At 45.1% G+C, this 17,654-nt stretch overlaps 1 long non-coding RNA gene across 1 annotated transcript; it reads left to right on the forward strand.

Moving 5' to 3' along the window:
* Positions 1-5,795: 5,795 nt before the first annotated feature.
* LOC121816116 (uncharacterized) lies at positions 5,796-10,047 on the forward strand. Its single transcript, XR_006055574.2, has 2 exons — positions 5,796-6,032; positions 6,619-10,047. It is a non-coding gene; the product is annotated as an uncharacterized LOC121816116 (long non-coding RNA).
* Positions 10,048-17,654: the final 7,607 nt, after the last annotated feature.

The following is a 17,654-nucleotide window of genomic DNA, read 5'->3' on the forward strand; positions in this document are numbered from 1 at the left end:
GTTAAAATCCTTTTGAAAGAGAAGGAAAAAATATGCTTACTATATTGGTTATTCTAATTGAGCATTCACTTTCACTTTCCGCTTTCTAACAAGGGTGTTTCATACTTTTTATAGATAATAAAAAGGAAAATTTTCATCCATCAAATTAAGTAACATTTGCTAATGCCTCTCCATATGAAATGCACAGAGATGATCATAAGAGGTTGTCAGAGTCTGACTCAGAGAATCAGTGGACAAGGAACAGAAGCCTCAGGGGACAGGAAAGCAAACCATACTTGACCCATAGCTTGAGAGTCAGAAGATCCTGGAGACCCAGGTTTAGTGGAGTCCTTCCACTTGAGCCTTTTTCACAGGTGTCCCACCAGGCTCTCATGGCGAACAACAACAGAAAGCTTCCTTCCTATTTGGTCAGAGGGAGGAACATGGGTTTGATCCCTGGGTTGGGAAGGTTCCTCTGAAGTAGGACATGGGAACACACTCCAGTATGCTTGCCTGGAGAATCCCATGGACAGAGGAACTTGGTGGACTACAGTCCAGGGAGTTGAAAAAGAGTTGGACACAATTGAGTGACTATACAACAGCAACAACACCACCAGTGTGACCCAGCTCAAAGACAGCTAGACAACTCAGCCCCCTCAAACCTTTCCGACACTAGGGGAGAAAAAAACCTAGCAGGGCAGAGACTAAGAAGTTCCTCTGAAGGTCACAGTCCAGAGGTTCAGGCTCATTAAAAAGAGAGACAGGCTCTGAAATTTAACTCTGAGATTACTGAATGTTTCCCCTCCACAAGACCTTTCACCACACCCATAGGACTCCAGTGGATTACAACTCTATTTAAGAAGGAGCTTCTAGGGAAACCCAGAGACAACAGGGAAGACAAAACATGAGGACACGGGATGAAATGAAAGCATCAGACACCTACAAGTACAGCAAACATTAAACGCAGACCGACTTTTAGCCAAATAAACATGGTGCTTCACAGTGAATGATTATTTATCTCAGCTCCTGTTATCTGACACATCTTGTCCAGCTTTCTACAAAAAGTGTGAGGCATGCCAAAAGCAGGAAAAACACAATCTGAAGGGACAAAGCAGGCTTGAGAACCAGACCAAGGTATGATAGAGAATTTGGAGTTCTTAGCCTAGTATGTGTACATGATATCACACCTTCACCAAAACCCATAGAGCTGTATAAGACACAGAGAGAGTTCTAATGTGACTATTATAATATGTGGTTAATACTGATGTGTCAATATTGGTTCATCCATTTTCACAAATGTACCAAGCTAGTGCAAGATGTTAAAGATGGGGCAACTGTGTGGAGGGAAAGGGGACTGTGGGGCGTCTCTGTCCTATATGATCTGAGGACCAATGTTTTCTCCCATTTTTCTTTAAAGAGACAGCCTTCCCTGGGTTTGTGTGTTTTTTTTTTTTTTTTTTTTTGTAATTTCTGTTAACATGTGCATGCCCAATCGCTCAGTCGTGTCTGACTCTTTGTGACCCCATGGAGCCTGGCTTCTCTGTCCCTGGGATTATCCAGGTTAGAATGCTGGGGTGGCTTGTCGTTTCCTCCCCAAGGGGATCTTCCTAACCCAGGGATTGAACCCGAGTCTCCTGTGTCTCCTGCACTGGCAGGCAGATTCTGTACATCTGAGACACCTGGGAATCCCTACTATATGCTCTATATTCCCATAAAGCCTACTATATGTTTAAAAATATACATTTGTTCATTTATTCAGGAATATTCACTGATGCCAAGCCTGGTTGTAAGTTTTGGAGGCAGCACAGAGCAGTCAGTCCCCTACATATGAATCTTCAAGCTGTGAATTTTCAAAGACTCAAACGTGTGTTCACATGTCCAGTCATATGTCTGGTGTATGTTGCTGCATGATTGTGCTTTTGTGTGCTTTACTGTACAGTGCTGTGCAGAGTATAGTAATACACTATGGTTATGTCAAGCCCAGGATGTCTGGAAGCAATTGTGAAAGCAGTGGGGATGTAGCCGGTACTTCAGTAATTTTCAAGGTACTGTCAGTTCAGTTCAGTTGCTCAGTCATGCCCAACTCTTTGGAGTTGCTGGAACCCCATGGACTGCAGCATGCCAGGCCTCCCTGTCCATCACCAACTCCTGGAGCCTACTCAAACTCATGTCCATCGAGTCGGTGATGCCATCCAACCATCTCATCCTCTGTCATCCCTTTCTTCTCCTGCCTTCAATCTTTCCCAACATCTGGGTCTTTTCCAATGAGTCAGCTCTTCGCATGAGGTGGCCAAAGGATTGGAGTTTCTGCTTCAGCATCAGTCCTTCCAATGAATATTCAGGACTAATCTCCCTTAGGATGGACTGGTTGGATCTCCCTGCAGTCCAAGGGACTCTCAAGAGTCTTCTCCAACACCACAGTTCAAAAGCATCAATTCTTCAGTGCTCAGCCTACTTTAGTCCAAGTCTCACATCCATACAGGACCACTGGAAAAACCATAGTTTTGACTAGATGGACCTTTGTTGGCAAAGTAATGTACTGTAAGACTAAAAACATTTTCTTTGTTTTTCTGTGTGTGTATTTTTTGTTTTTTATGTACCTAGGGGTCCCAAAGAGTTGGGCACGACTGAGCGACTGAACTGAACTGAACTGAACTGACGCTAACTTTGCTGCACTTACCCAAGCAAACTGGACTTACAAATGAACAGGATTCATCCATATGTAGGGGAATTAATGTATATGACACAGGCTGAGTTCCTGCTGTTCTCTGGGCTTACGTTCCAGTGGGTGGGGGAGTCGGGGTGGTGGTGGTACAAACTCTGCAGTTTTAGATCTACAGTAAGTCTCCTTCAAGCTGCGGACTTTCAAAGATGTGAATGTGCACCGCCACCTCCAGTCACATGCTAGTTCATGTGTCTGGTGTGCACCGCCACGTGCATGCACCTTCTACAAGCGATTGCGTGTCTGTGTGATTTACTGCACAGTACTGTACAGAGCAGGCGTCCCTGGTGGCTGAGTGGTAAAGAATCCTCCTGCCAGTGCAGGAGACACAGTTTGGATCCCTCGTCTGGGAAGATCCCCTGGAGAAGGTGATGGCAATCCACCTCATTATTCTTGCAGGGAAAACCCCATGGACGGAGGAGCCTGGCAGGTGGTAGTGCATGGCGTTGCAGTCAGATCTGACTTATGACTGAACAAGAACAGCAACTGTTTAGAGCACAGTAGTGCAGAGTCTTAATGTCAAGGCCAGGATGTCCAGAAGCAAGTGTGAAAGCAGTGGTGATGTAGCAGGTACTACTGTACTTTTCAGAGTACCATACTGTAAGATTAAAATTTTTTCTTTTTTTCTTGTGTGTGTGTTTTTTTAATGTATTATTTATGTGAAAAGCAGCACAAACCTATCATAGTACAGTACCTTAAAGCCGATGGTGTTAGTTGGGTATCTAGACTAACTTTGTTGGACTTATGAACAAATCGGACTTAGGAACACACTCTTCAGAATGGAACCTCTTATTTCCCCTCCCTCCAGTTTCCTCTAGTAACATCTTGTAACAATGTGGTACATGTGTTATAATTGGGCTTCCCTGGTGGCTCAGATGGTAAAGCATCTGCCTGCAATGTGGGAGGCCCTGGTTTGATCCCTGGGCTGGGAAGATACCCTGGAGAAGGAAATGGCACCCCACTCCAGTACCCTTGCCTGGAAAAACCCATGGACTGAGGAGCCTGGTAGGCTACAGTCCATGGGGTTGCAAAGAGTCAGACACGACTATGTTGTAATTGGTGAGCCTATTATACTCTGGTTGATACATTGTTATCAACTAAAGTCCCTAGTTTATATTAGGACTCACTGTTCATGCTGTACATTTTTTTCCTGCTGTACATTCTATAGAGTTGTAACAAAGGTATGCTATGTATTCACCATTACAGTATCACACAGAGCAGTTTCTAAAAGTGACCCGTGTTCCATTTGTTCATCATTTTCTCCTCCATAGTCCCCGGCAACTGCTGGTCTTTTTACTGTCTCCAAAGTTTTGCTTTTTCTAGTATCACTTACAATTGGGATCACATAGTACATAGCACTTTCAGACTGGCTTCTTTTACTTAGCAATATTCATTTAAGGTTTCTCCACATCTTATTGTGACTTGATAGTACCTTTCTTAGTGCTGAGTAATATTCCACAGTTTATACCACAATTTGTTTATCCATTCACCTCTTCAAAGACATGTTGATTGCTTCCAGATTTTGGTAATTATGAATACAGCTGCTATCCACATCCATGTTTGGTGGATGTTAGGTTTTGGTGTGAAGATTTCCAACTCATGGGTAAATGTCAAAGACTGCAATTGCTGGATCATATTTTAAGAGTTATGTTTAGTTTTTCAAGAAACTACCAAACGGTCTTCCAAGGTGGCCATACCATTTTGCACTCCCATCAGCAATGAATGAGAGTTTTCACTTCTGCACATCCTCACATCTTCACCAGCATTTGCTGCTGTCAGTGTTTCTCATGTTAGCCATTCTAGTAGGTGTGTAGTGGTATCTCATTGTTGTTTTAAGGGATGGGTATTTTTAAGATGGGGTTTCCCCTGTGGCTCAGCTGGTAAAGAATCTGCCTGCAATGCAGGAAACCTGGGTTTGATCCCTGGGTTGGGAAGATCCCCTGGAGAAGGGAAAGGCTACCCACTCCAGTATTCTGGCCTGGAGAATTTCATGGACTGTATAGTCCATGGGGTCATAAAGAGTTGGACGTAACTGAGCAACTTTCACTTGAGTTCACTTCATTTTTAAGACGGGAGAATACTATGTGTATTCACAGTCTATTGAAAATGGTCCCATAGAGAGTGGTAAATCAATCGTGGGGAAGAGATAAAGAGTGAAATTGTTGAGATAGGAGGAACACTGAGGGTGGCGGAGGCCTGTCTTAGGTGGAAGGGACCCTTTGTCTTTTGTAACAGGAGAAAGGAAGGCAGAGTGGATGGACTTGGTGGCAAAGATAACAGAGTGTCTGGCAACTTCTGCTTTCTGTACGAAGTATGTGGCAAAGTCATTTGCTGAAAACAAGATGTGTGAACAGGGTCATGAAGGTGGTTTGTAAACAGAATTTCTGAACATGAAATACTCTTAATGTATCAAAGGCTTCCGGACAGGAGGGGATCTGTGAAGGAATTCCTCTGGGCTGAAAAGAATACTGACATGGGTTTGATCCCTCCCTTCATAAAACCCCACAGCCTTACATCTCTCTGCTCTCCTCGGCATGGGGAGGAGTTCAGTGGAAAGAATGGGAAATCAGGGAGTCAGAGAACGGGATTCTGGTTTCAACCTCGGTCAAGTTGACTCGTAAGGTCGAATGCTGAGTTCTAGCTTCTGCTCGGTGACTCCAGACTGAGAGTCTAGATGCTGCACCCACAATGCACTGTGAGTTCGCCCTCAGAGCTGCACGTGTGAGCGTGCTGGGGGTCAGTTCCTCCCCTGAGCCTCAGGCCCAGAAACCCCAAGCCCGGGTAGTTTGACCACATTTAGCCTCTTCATGCAGCTGCCCACCTTCGCCCAGACACGTGGGGGAAGTAGGGTAGCGATGGGCTTGCTTCTTTCAACTCAGCTGCAGGTTGCCTCTGCTAATCGTTCAGAGCACTGCAGCCTGACACCTTGGGGCCCTGTGTGACCCGTGCAGAGTGGGAGGCCTCCGTCACCCAACCTCAGCTAGGGGACTAGACGATAAGCACATGACCCTCTTTCCCCACGTCTGGTTCTCAGAATGAATCATTTCCTTCCTCCTTCACCCTCTTTTTAAGCCAGCACTACCCTCTTGGGCTTGGCTCTGCCCACACGCACACCCTTACACACCTGCATAGGGTAGTATACCAGGGTCCTGTGGCCACTGCAGTTGAGTAGGGTTGAGATCATCCATCCCCCAGGCTTGCTTGGGAAATGGGAGCCATCAAGGCTGGAAAGGAAAGAAAAAAGAAAGCGGGGAATTTGAGACAACTCGCTCGTCTAGAACATGCTGATAGACCACGTGATTCCTAAAGTCTCCTGAGACTTTGTATTGAGGTAATGAATTAATTTTGCATATGCATTACTAAATGTATCATTTAGTGAATTACTACATAAATGAAATGTAGATTGATTTTTTTTTAAAGCCTAAACCTAATGTACCCTGACTCTCCCAATGGCTCCTGACCATGTGTTGGGAGAACTCTGTGCACAGAAAGCTGACGGATATCCAGGAGACCCTGCCTTTCTAGGGGAGAAGCCCAGAAAGACAGGGCGCTCATATGAGGCTGGCACACCAAGGTGCCTGGACTCAATCCTAGGTCCGGGGGAGAATGCCGTCAGTGTTCACAGAGGGAAGCTATAAGAAACTCCAAGACAGGGACTTCTTTCCTGGTGGTCCAGTGGCTAAGACTCTGCTCCCAAAGCAGGGGGCTCAAGTTGGATCCCTAGTCAAGGAGCTAGATCCCATGGGCTGCAACCCTCTTGATGGGCTTAGTGCCCTCTTAAGAAGAGGAAGGGGCTTCCTGGGTGTCTCAGTGGTAAAGGATTTGCCTGCCAATGCAGGAGACGTGGGTTTGATCCCTGGTCGGGAAGATCCCCTGGAGAAGGAAATGGCAACCCACTTCAGTATTCTTGCCTGCAGGATCCCATGGACAAAGGAGCCTGCAGGCAGACATGGGGTTGCAAAAAAACTGGGCCTGACCTAGCGACTAAACAACAGCAAGAAGAGGAAGAGACTTTGCCCAGCAACTGTACTCATCAGAGCCTGGATTGCAGGCTGCCAGCTTCCAGAGCCATGAGAAACGAAGACGTGCTGCTTAAACCACTCCATCTACAGCATACTGTCATACCAGCCTGAGCAGACTTACAGTCTTAACATAATTGAATTTCCCAGAAATGCAACTGCTGTGTAAATTGAGTGAAGCTTATGCTTTGTTTTGTTCAGAACTTTACCATGAGTTCTTCTCCACTCTGGAAACACACATCAGTAACACCACTCGTGATGTCTGAGTCAGTGAGAGATCACACCTGTTTCAACTTGTATGACAGCCGTGGCTTTTGTGGTGAGTCCAGAGCAGGGAATTAGCACAATCCAGTTTACAGACTAACAAATCCTCTCCTTGCTGTCTCTAGGACAGATCTGAAGAAGGAGAGATTGGATGCAGAGTACAGTGCAGAGGTTCTTGCTGGGCCAGGATTTTGGCAGTAGGGATGGATTAGAAATATTTAGGAAGAAGAATAAATAGAATTGGGTGCTAGATTGACTGTGTGGAGTAAGGGTTGCATTAGAAGACAAGGCAAACCCCCAGCATCCTAGATTAGACATCTCTTGGATGGTGGTACCATTTTCTTTTCCTTTTTAAACATGTTTTATTGGAGTATAGTTGATTTATAGTGTTGTATTAGTTTCAGGTATAGAGCAAAGGGAATCAGTTAAACATATACATATATTCCCTCTTTTTTACATATTTTCCCATATAGGTCATTATGGAATATTGAGTAGAATTCCGTGTGTTAAGTCATATCTGACTCTTTGTGACCCCATGGGCTGTAGCCTGTCAGACTCCTCTGTCCGTGGGGATTCTCCAGAAAAGAATACTGGAGTGGGTAGCCTTCCCCTCCTCCAGGGAACCTTCCCAACCCAGGGATGGAACCCATGTCTCCCGCATTGCAGGCAGACTCTTTACCATCTGAGTCCCCAGGGAAGCCCTTGGGCTCTACAGTGTATTCTCATTAGCTATCTATTCTATACAGAGTAGTGTGTATATGTCAGTCTCCAACTCCCAATCCATCCCTCCCCTCCCTCACCACCCCTGGTAACCATAGGTTTGTTTTCTGCACCTGTGATATTGTTTCTGTTTTGTAAGTTAGTTCATTGGTGCCATTTTTCAGATTCTACATGTATGCAGTATCACATGACATTCATCTTTCTCTGACTCACTTCACTCTGTATGACAATCGCTAGATCCATCCATGTTGGTGCAAATGGCATTGTTTTGTTCTTTTTTGTGGTTGAGTAGTATTCCATTGTGGGAGAAGGCGATGGCACCCCACTCCAGTACTCTTGCCTGGAAAATCCCATGGACGGAGGAGCCTGGTAGGCTGCAGTCCATGAGGTCGCTAAGAGTCCACATGACTGAGCAGCTTCACTTTCACTTTTCCTTTCATGCATTGGAGAAGGAAATGGCAACTCACTCCAGTGTTCTTGCCTGGGGAATCTCAGGGACAGGGGAGCCTGGTGGGCTGCTGTCTCTGGGGTCGCACAGAGCTGGACACTGCCGGCAGCCAGCATGAGGAGTCCTGCCCATGGCAAAGGTCATGAGGTTAAGGGGTCCGACAGGCAAAGGCGAGTTGGGCCTTAAGGGAGCCTCGCTGAATTTTCTCGAGCATCTACCCCCAAAACCAGAGTCTGCCTGCCTTACTGCATTGTGCTTTTTGCCTACTTTTCTGACATTAACAGGGGGCTGTCCCCCCCGCCCCCAACCTTTTTCTGGAAATAGTTAATTTAGAGCTTTTAGATAATAAGTCTCCTGGACCTAACAAGAGTGTTTCAATCCAAAAACCCCTCTGATGGCTTTCTAGCCTGCCTATAGGACTCTTACAGCTGGCCATGTGATTATCTGCGGCCTCCCGACAGCCAGAGGCACAGAAAGCTCAAAACATCCTAGGAATGTAGGGGCTTCCGAGGAGTCAAAATTATTAGAATAGGACTGATTAAGGGTTTCAATTTGTTGAGCCAATACTTGCTGTCGAATTTTCATATCTTTTATTTGTTGATATAGTTGGTATATAAAAAACAAGTAACAACATAGATCTTTGGGTTAAGTATCTTCTTTGTTATAACCCACTGCACCTTTGTTCTATAGGGATGTAACTTTAGTGCTTTAAGGATGCAGATTAAAGAAAAACACTTCAGGGGAAATGAGATTAACATTCACTAAGGAAGAGAGCCATAAAGTGTTAACAGGCCTCTTGGCCAGAAGATAATGTAAATCACCTGAGACCTTTTGTATATAAAAAGATACACAGAAAGGGTCAGGACTGCTGCCCCTGCATGACTCTGTATCTTCCATTATGTAAAGCTTAGGGTATATAAACACCTTTTAAAAATAATGTTATGGGATTTTTGCACAAGCTTGGCCTCCTCGTGTCAACTCTCTCTCTTTCTCCCTCTCCCTCCCTCTCCTTTTCAGGCTGATCCCTTGGAATGTGGAGGCTCACCGAATCTACTTATTTGCCCTGGCTTCTAAGACCCATGCGAGAGGGAGCCAAGGTGGGGCACCCTCCGCTATTCAAGCAGGCACTGGTGGCCTAATGTAGATGGTGCAAGTTCCTTGTCTTGGAACGTTATTGGTTTTCCACGTAAACCAAGTTAGTCAGCCTATTTTCTCCACTAATTTTCCTACTACATTATTCTTTCCTAATCTCTCTTTATATTTCTAAATGAATAAGTTTTCCTCGCTGACTCCATCTCCCCTTCGAATTCCCTGGATCCACCAGGGCTGGACCCCGGCAGGACACGACTGAACTGACTTAGCAGCAGCAGCAGCAGCAGTATTCCACTGTATGTGTGTACCACACCCTCTTCATCCGTCCCTCTGTCAGTGGACATTTAGGTTGTTTCCATGTTCTGGTTACTGTCACTAGTGCTTCAGTGGACATTGGAGTGCATATATCTTTTCAAATTATGGTTCTATCTGGATATGTGCCCAGGAATGGGGTTGCAGCATCACATGATAACTCCATGATAACTCATAAGGAACTTCCAATAGTGTTCTCCATAGCCACTCCACCAATTTACATTCGGTGGTACCATTTTCTTTAAGATGGTATGTGTGATGGTTAAGGTACCCAGGCTATGGTAGGTGATAAATAAGTGTTCACATAGTGAGATATACAGAAGTCATTCTGACTTATTCATGAGTTAACTTGAATTTTATGCTGACTAAAACAATGTTTGTGGCATATCAAACATACATTGTACATATGCTTTAATTATTAGAGAAAAAGGTGTAAGAAAGAAAAAAAATAAAGAACGTCCATGTTAAGAATAAAGATTAACTGCATCTCATCCTGGGACACCAATGCTGGTGCTCCTTTGATGCTAAGACAACCTTCCCAGGTGCCAAGGCCAGGCTGACTTGCTGTATGTGTGCTGATCTGTGTGTGTGTGTTTTACCTTGAAGAAATATATCCCTAATATGTTTAATCTCCTTTGCTCAGACAAGATATAAAACTGTGCTGAAAAACCAGGCTTCTCTGGAGCAGCTTCTCAGATTAATCTAGGAAGATGGTTTCCAGGCTAGTCTTTGATTTGACTCAGAAAACTCTTTTCTACTCTTATTATAGATTGTTTTTTGATTATTAATATAGGCCATGGTACCTAGCTTTACATCAAATCTCAGTTTAGATACAGTGTGAACAGGAACAGGAACAGAAACGTCGCTCAGCCGTGTCCGACTCTTTGCGACCCCATGGACTGTAGCCTACCAGGCTCCTCTGTCCATGGGATTTTCCACGCAATAGTCCTGGAGTGGATTGCCACTTCCTTCTCCAGTGGATCTTTCCGACCCAGGGATCGAACCCGTATCTCCCGCATTGTAGACAGATGCTTTACCGTCTGAGCCACCAGGGAAGTCAGATACAGTGTGAAGGTACTTTTAAAGATGTGATTAATATTTTAATCAGTAGACTTTGAGTAAAGCAGAGACCCATCATGAGAATGGGTCCAATCCGGTCATTTGAAAGCCTTAAGAGAAAAGACTAAAAGTTCCTTGGGGAAGAAGGAATTCTGCCTTCAGAATGCTTTCACACTCAAGTGGCAACATCATCTCTTCCCTAGATCTCCAGGACACCAGCCGCCACGATTGCTAGAACTAGATCAAACCAGTCCATCCAAAAGGAAACCAACCCTGAATGTTCATTGGAAGGACTGATGCTAAAGCTGAAGCTCCAATACTTTGGCCACTTGATGTGAAGAGCCTACTCATTAGAAAAGACTCTGATGCTGGGAAAGACTGAGGGCACGAGGAGAAGAGGGTGACAGAGGATGACATGGTTGGATGGCATCATTGATTCAATGGACAGGAGCTTGAGCAAGTTCTAGGAGATAGTGGAGGACAGAGGAGCCTGGTGTGCTATAGTCCACGGAGTCTTAAAGAGTCAAACATGACTTACTGACTGAGCAAGAACAGTAGCAATGGTGTACAAAGGGCAACTGATGCTCCGAGAGCAAATGAGCTACTCCGGAGAGATGAGGGAGTCGGACCTGGTGACATGAAGACAGAGCCACAAGCAACATTTAACATGTAGGGGACAGCAGAGAAAGTTGAGCCTGTGGATGAGACAGGAGAGGAGAGTCAGGGAGATGACAAAAAAGTCAGGGTGCCGTCCCAGCTGCCAGGGGAAGAGGATGCACAGAGGAAGTGGCCCAGAGTTAAAGGGCACCAAAATGTCAGAAGAGTCAGGCACTGAGCAGTCGCCTGTGACCTGGTGGAGCACATGTGTTGCCCAGAGGAGGGTGAAAGCGTGGGCTTAGGGCCGAGACCGAGAATGCAGGGGACCGGTTTGCGAGAAGTTTTGCTGGGAAGGCGTGGGACAGAGCTACTGCTGCACGTGTTGGCTGTAGGGAGGAGAGAGGTCTGGCTTCACTCTTAGCCTTTCTGTCCCCCAAATGGGAGAGCCATAAGTGTATTTGAAGGTTGATGGAAAGGACCCAGAGGCACTGGGGAGGCGGAGGCAATACAAAACCAGGGAGCCTGAGGTCTGAGTGCATGGAAGTGACAGCCAATCTCTCCAGATACGTTCAGACTAGGGGTTCCTATGTGGGTGGTAAAGAACCGCCTGCCAATGCAGTAGACTCAGGTTCAGTCCCTGGGTTGGGAAGATCTCCTGGAGGAGAGCATGGCAACCCACTCCAGTATTCTTAGTCTGAAGAATGCCATGGACAGAGGACCTTTTCTAAGAATCAATGCTAATTTCCTCTTACATTTTGGAAGTTTTCCACGGTGATGAGTTTGTCTTGAAGAAATCAGTCACTACCTCTTTGGTGCGATCTGGAAACCAAGGGTTTCCCCTGGCCTGCTGTTTTATTCCACATGTTCTTTCATTTAAGAAGTATTCTTTCTTTTCTGCTTCATTTTAAATTAGATCCAAGGTACACTGAGTGGGAATAAACAATCATAATCATTCAGTTCAGTTCACTTCAGTTGCTCGGTCGTGTCCTACTCTTTGTGACCCCATGAACTGCAGCACGCCAGGTCTCCCTGTCCATTACCAACTCCAGTTCATGACATTCTCTTACCACGGGTCCATATTTGTCCTGCTTCAAATCAATCAGTTATTTTATTTTGTTTTTAGTATTTATCCAGTTTCATTGAGATATAATTACTGTACAATGTATGTTTGTTGTTGCTTAGTTAGTAAGTCCTGTTCAACTCTTTGTGACCTCATGAACCGCAGCTTTCCAGGCTTCCCTGTCCTTCACTGTCACCAGGATCCTGCTCAAATTCATGTCCGTTTAGTTGGTGATGCTGTCTAATCATCACAACCTCTGGCACCTCCTTCTCCTGTGCTAACTGTCTTCATCTGTGTCCAACTCTTTGTGACCCCATGGACTGTAGACCGCCAGGCTCCTCTGTCCATGGGATTCTCCAGGCAAGAATACTGGAGTGGGCTGCCATTTCCTTCTCCAGGGGATCTTCCTGGCCCAGGGATTGAACCCAAGTCTCCTGCGTTGGCAGACAGATTCTTTACCACTAGTGCCGCCTGGGGCATTCCAAAATGAAAGTGAAAGTCACCAGTCCTGTCGGACTCTGCGATCCCATGGATTATTTCTCCAGGCCAAAATACTGAAATGGGTAGCTTTTTCTCTTCTCCAGCAGGTCTTCCCAACCCAGGAATCTAACCACGGTCTCCTGCATTGTAGGCAGATTCAATCCGCCTTCTCCTCCTGCCCTCAATTATTCCCAGCATCAGGGCATTTTCCAATGAGTTGGCTCCTCGCATTAGGTGGACAAAATATTGGAGCTTCAGCTTCAGTATCAGTCCAGTCCTTCTGATGAATATTCAGGGTTGATTTCCTTTAGGATTGACTGGCTTGCTCTCCTTGCAGTCTAAGGGACTCCCGAGAGTCTTCTCCAGCACCACAATTCAAAAGCATCAATTCTTCAGTGCTTAATCTTCTTTATGATACAACTCTGATATCCATATATGACTACTGGAAAAACCATAGCTTTGACTAGATGGACCTTTGTGGGCAAGATGATGTCTCTGCTTTTTAATACACTGTCTAGGTTTGTCATAGCTTATCTTCCAAGGAGTAGGCATCTTTTAATTTCATGACTGCAGTCACAATCCACAGTGATTTTAGAGTCCAAGAAAATAAAATCTGTCACTGTTTTCACTTTACCCTTTCTATTTGCCAAGAAGTGATGAGATCAGCTGTCATGATCTCAATTTTTTGAATGTTGAATTTTAAGCCAGCTTTTTCTCTCTCCTCTTGCACCTTTAGAGGTGCACATTTAGAGGCTCTTTAATTTCTTTTGCTTTCTGCCTTAAGGGTGGTGTCATCTGTATATCTGAGATTATTGATATGAGAAATCTTATCAATCACCATCAATCTTAATTCCAGCTGGTAAGTCATCCAGCCCTGCATTTGGCATACTGTTCTTTTGCATATAAGTTAAATAAGCAGGGTGACAATGTTCAGTCTTGATGTACTCCTTTTCCATTTTAGAACCAATCAGCTGTTCCATGTACGATTCTAACTGGTGCTTTTTGACTGACATACAGGTTTCTCAGGAGGCAGCAAAGTGGTCTGGTACTCCCATCCCTTGAAGAATTTTCCACAGTTTGTTGCGATCCACACAGTTAAAGGCTTTAGTGCAGTCAATAAAGCAAAGGTTGATGTTTTTCTGGAATTGCTTTGCTTTCTCTATGATCCAACTAATGTTGGCAATTTGATCTCTGATTCCTCTGTCTTTTCTAAATTCAAGTTGTACATCTGGAGGTTCTTGGTTCACATACTGTTGAAGCCTAACTTGAAGGATTTTGAGCAAAACCTTGCTAATATGTGAAATGCATGTAATTGTGTGGTAGTTTGAACATTCTTTGGCATTATCTTTCTTTGGGGTTGGAATGAAAACTGATCTTTTTCAGTCCTGTGGCCACTGGTGGCTTTTCCAAATTTGCTGACATATTGAGTGCAGCACTTTCACACCTTTGTATTTTAGGATTTGAAACAGCTCGGCTGGAATTCCATTATTTCCACTAGCTTCATTAGTTGTAATGCTTTCTAAGGCCCACTTGACTTCAAGCTCCAGGATGTCTGGCTCAGGTAAGTGGTAACACCGTTGTGGTTATCCAGGTCATTAAGACCTTTTTTTGTATTATTCTTCTGTGTATTCATGCTGTTCCATTCCATTCAGTCACTCAGTTGTGTCCGACTCTTTGTGACCCCATGAATCGCAGCATGCCAGGCCTCCCTGTCCATCACCATCTCCCGGAGTTCACTCAGACTCACATCCATCAAGTCCGTGATGCCATCCAGCCATCTCATCCTCGGTCGTCCCCTTCGCCTCCTGCCCCCAGTCTCTCCCAGCATCAGAGTCTTTTCCAATGAGTCAACTCTTCGCATGAGGTGGCCAAAGTACTGGAGTTTCAGCTTTAGCATCATTCCTTCCAAAGAAAACCCAGGGCTGATCTCCTTCAGAGTGGACTGGTTGGCTCTCCTTGCAGTCCAAGGGACTCTCAAGAGTCTTCTCCAACACCACAGTTCAAAAGCATCAATTCTTTGGCGCTCAGCCTTCTTCACAGTCCAACTCTCACATCCATACATGACCACAGGAAAAACCATAGCCTTTACTAGATGGATCTTAGTTGGCAAAGTAATGTCTCTGCTTTTGAATATGCTATCTAGATTGGTCATAACTTTTCTTCCAAGGAGTAAGCGTCTTTTAATTTCATGGCTGCAGTCACCATCTGCAGTGATTTTGGAGTCCAAAAAAATAAAGTCTGACACTGTTTCCACTGTTTCCCCATCTATTTCCCATGAAGTGCTGGGACCAGATGCCATGATCTTCGTTTTCTGAATGTTGAGCTTTAAGCCAACCTTTCCACTCTCCTCTTTCACTTTCATCAAGAGGCTTTTAAGCTCCTCTTCACTTTCTGCCATAAGGGTGGTGTCATCTGCATATCTGAGGTTATTGATATTTCTCCCACCAATCTTGATTCCAGCTTGTGTTTCTTCCAGCCCAGCATTTCTCATGATGTACTCTGCATATAAGTTAAATAAGCAGGGTGACAGTATACAGCCTTGACATACTCCTTTTCCTATTTGGAACCAGTCTGTTGTTCCATGTCCAGTTCTAACTGTTGCTTCCTGACCTGCATACAGATTTGTCAAGAGGCAGGTCAGGTGGTCTAGTTCCTGCCACTTCCTCTTAATCTCTTCTGCTCCTGTTAGGTCATCACTGTTCTGTTCTTTATTGTGCCCATCCTTGCATGAAATGTTCCCATGGTCTCTCCAATTTTCTTGAAGAGATCTCTAGTCTTTCTGTTGTTTTCCTCTATTTCTTTGCATTGTTCACTTAAGCAGGCTGTCTTATCTCTCCTTGCTGTTCTCTGGAACTCTGCATTCACTTGGGTGTATCTTTCCCTTTCTCCCTTGCCTTTCACTTCTCTTGTTTTCTCAGTTATTTGTAAAGCCTCCTCAGAGAACCACTTTGCCTTCTTGCTTTTCTTTTTCTTTGGTTTTGGTCACAGCCTCTTGGACCAACCTCCGTCCATAGTTCTTCAGGCACGCTGTCTATCAGATCTAATCCCTTGAATCTATTTGTCACTTCCCTTGGATAATCGTAAGGGATTTGATTTAGGTCATACCTGAAGATCTAGTGGTTTTCCCTGACAAAACATGGTCCACTGCAGAAGGGAACGGCCAACCACTCCAGTATTCTGACTTTGAGAACCCCATGAACAGTATGAAAAGGTAAGATGAAAATAGCAGGACAATTGCGAGAGGAGGCTGGGCCCTGCCCAGACCACATATTTCTCATTCTTGAGAAGCCAGAAGACCTCCCTGACCACACATGCGCAGAAGGGCTCCTTGGAGGTCAAAAAGGGAGGGATGTCAAGTGATGCTAAGCTACCCACAGGCCTTTGCAGTAATATCCACTTTGGCTAAGAGCGAACTGCACACATGGGATAATCTTGAGAGATCCCAAATATGGACTGTGACCAGGGCAAATCAAAACTGATTTGCCAAAGGAAATCTGGAAGAAATGCCCCATAAAAGTAACTCAAACAGCCACGAGGGTGCAATTCAGCGACTCTCTCTCCGAGTCTGCCTGTATGTCTATCCACACGTACTGTACTCTTTTTCCTCCTAATAATTACTCGCTTCCCTACTTTATGTCTTTGCGGACTTTTTTTCCTGCAGAGCTGAGGGGCCAAGGCTCTGGTCATTGACCACAGGTCTAATGGCTAGAATTCAGTGCTCTAACCACCAAGACTAGGCCTCAGAATCTGGCTGGAAACCCAGGCCCAGCTGCAAGTTATTTTGGTCTAAGGCCACCAGAGAGCGGTCCCAAGGTCGGGGTGCCTGATGCGGGCAGAGAGGCTTCACTCCTCAGGGAGAAGCTCTGTTATTTGTGAGACTCCCTCCTGATGGTGGGTCTCCGCACCAGGGGTGGGGATTTTGGTGAGACCACATCCTTGCCTCTCCCAACTTCTGGATGTGCCTTGTTTACCCTTTGTTGTGGAGGAGTTGTTCAGCCAGTTTTCACATTTTTTCCTGAAGGGAATTGATTCATCTTCATCTGCAAATTTCCTGTGTCTGTGCAATGTGGGAAGTTTAGTATTATCTCACACCTCCATCTTTAACTGCCCCTCATCCCTTATTTCTCAATAATTTATTTGTTGTTGTTCAGTTGCTCAGTCATGTCCAACTCTTTGTGACCCCATGGACACCAGCATTCCAGGCTCCTCCTTGTCCTTCACTATCTCCCTGAGTTTGCTCAAACTGATGTCCGTTTGAGTTGGTGATGCCTTCCAAACCTAACTTCTTGGATTTTAACAACATCTCTGTTTCTGACGGAATCTGTAATCCAGTGTTTGTTTTGGAAATTGTTACGTTTATCAAACGTCTTTTGCTATTTTGACCTGTGAGCTCCTTTTTCCATCATGAGAGTGGAGGTTGGGGGGAGAGGGCTTGACCATCTTCGTTAGGCATTATCTACAGAAGAAAGCTGGATTCTAGTCCACTTGCCCTGGGGCAATAGGTAGAGACAGGATCAGTCCCAGAAACCATGTCAACCCAGTCAGAGTATCAGGAGTTCTCCAAGCGTTGAGGGAAATTCCAGGGGTGGAATTCCTATGTGTTTTGAGCAGTGGCTGGCTGCCCGCACAGGTATCTAAGAGGAGCAAAGAATGACCTTGGCCTCTGGGCTTTTGAAGTGGCTCTGTGAAGCATGAATCATCCCATTACTGTGAGCCCAGTTCTACTTAGGTCAGTTGGAAACAGGAGGCATTGAAACTGTTCACCTCAGATTGGGACTGCAACTCATGTGCGGGGACTCAAACCCAGCCAGAACTCAGTTTAGGACTCAAACCCACATGGCGAAGACCTGAACTCAGCCAAAACTCACAGTCTTCCAACTGAGATCACACACCTAGTTTCAG

The sequence above is a fragment of the Ovis aries genome, chromosome 1 (assembly GCF_016772045.2).
Source record: "Ovis aries strain OAR_USU_Benz2616 breed Rambouillet chromosome 1, ARS-UI_Ramb_v3.0, whole genome shotgun sequence".
NCBI lineage: Eukaryota > Metazoa > Chordata > Mammalia > Artiodactyla > Bovidae > Ovis > Ovis aries.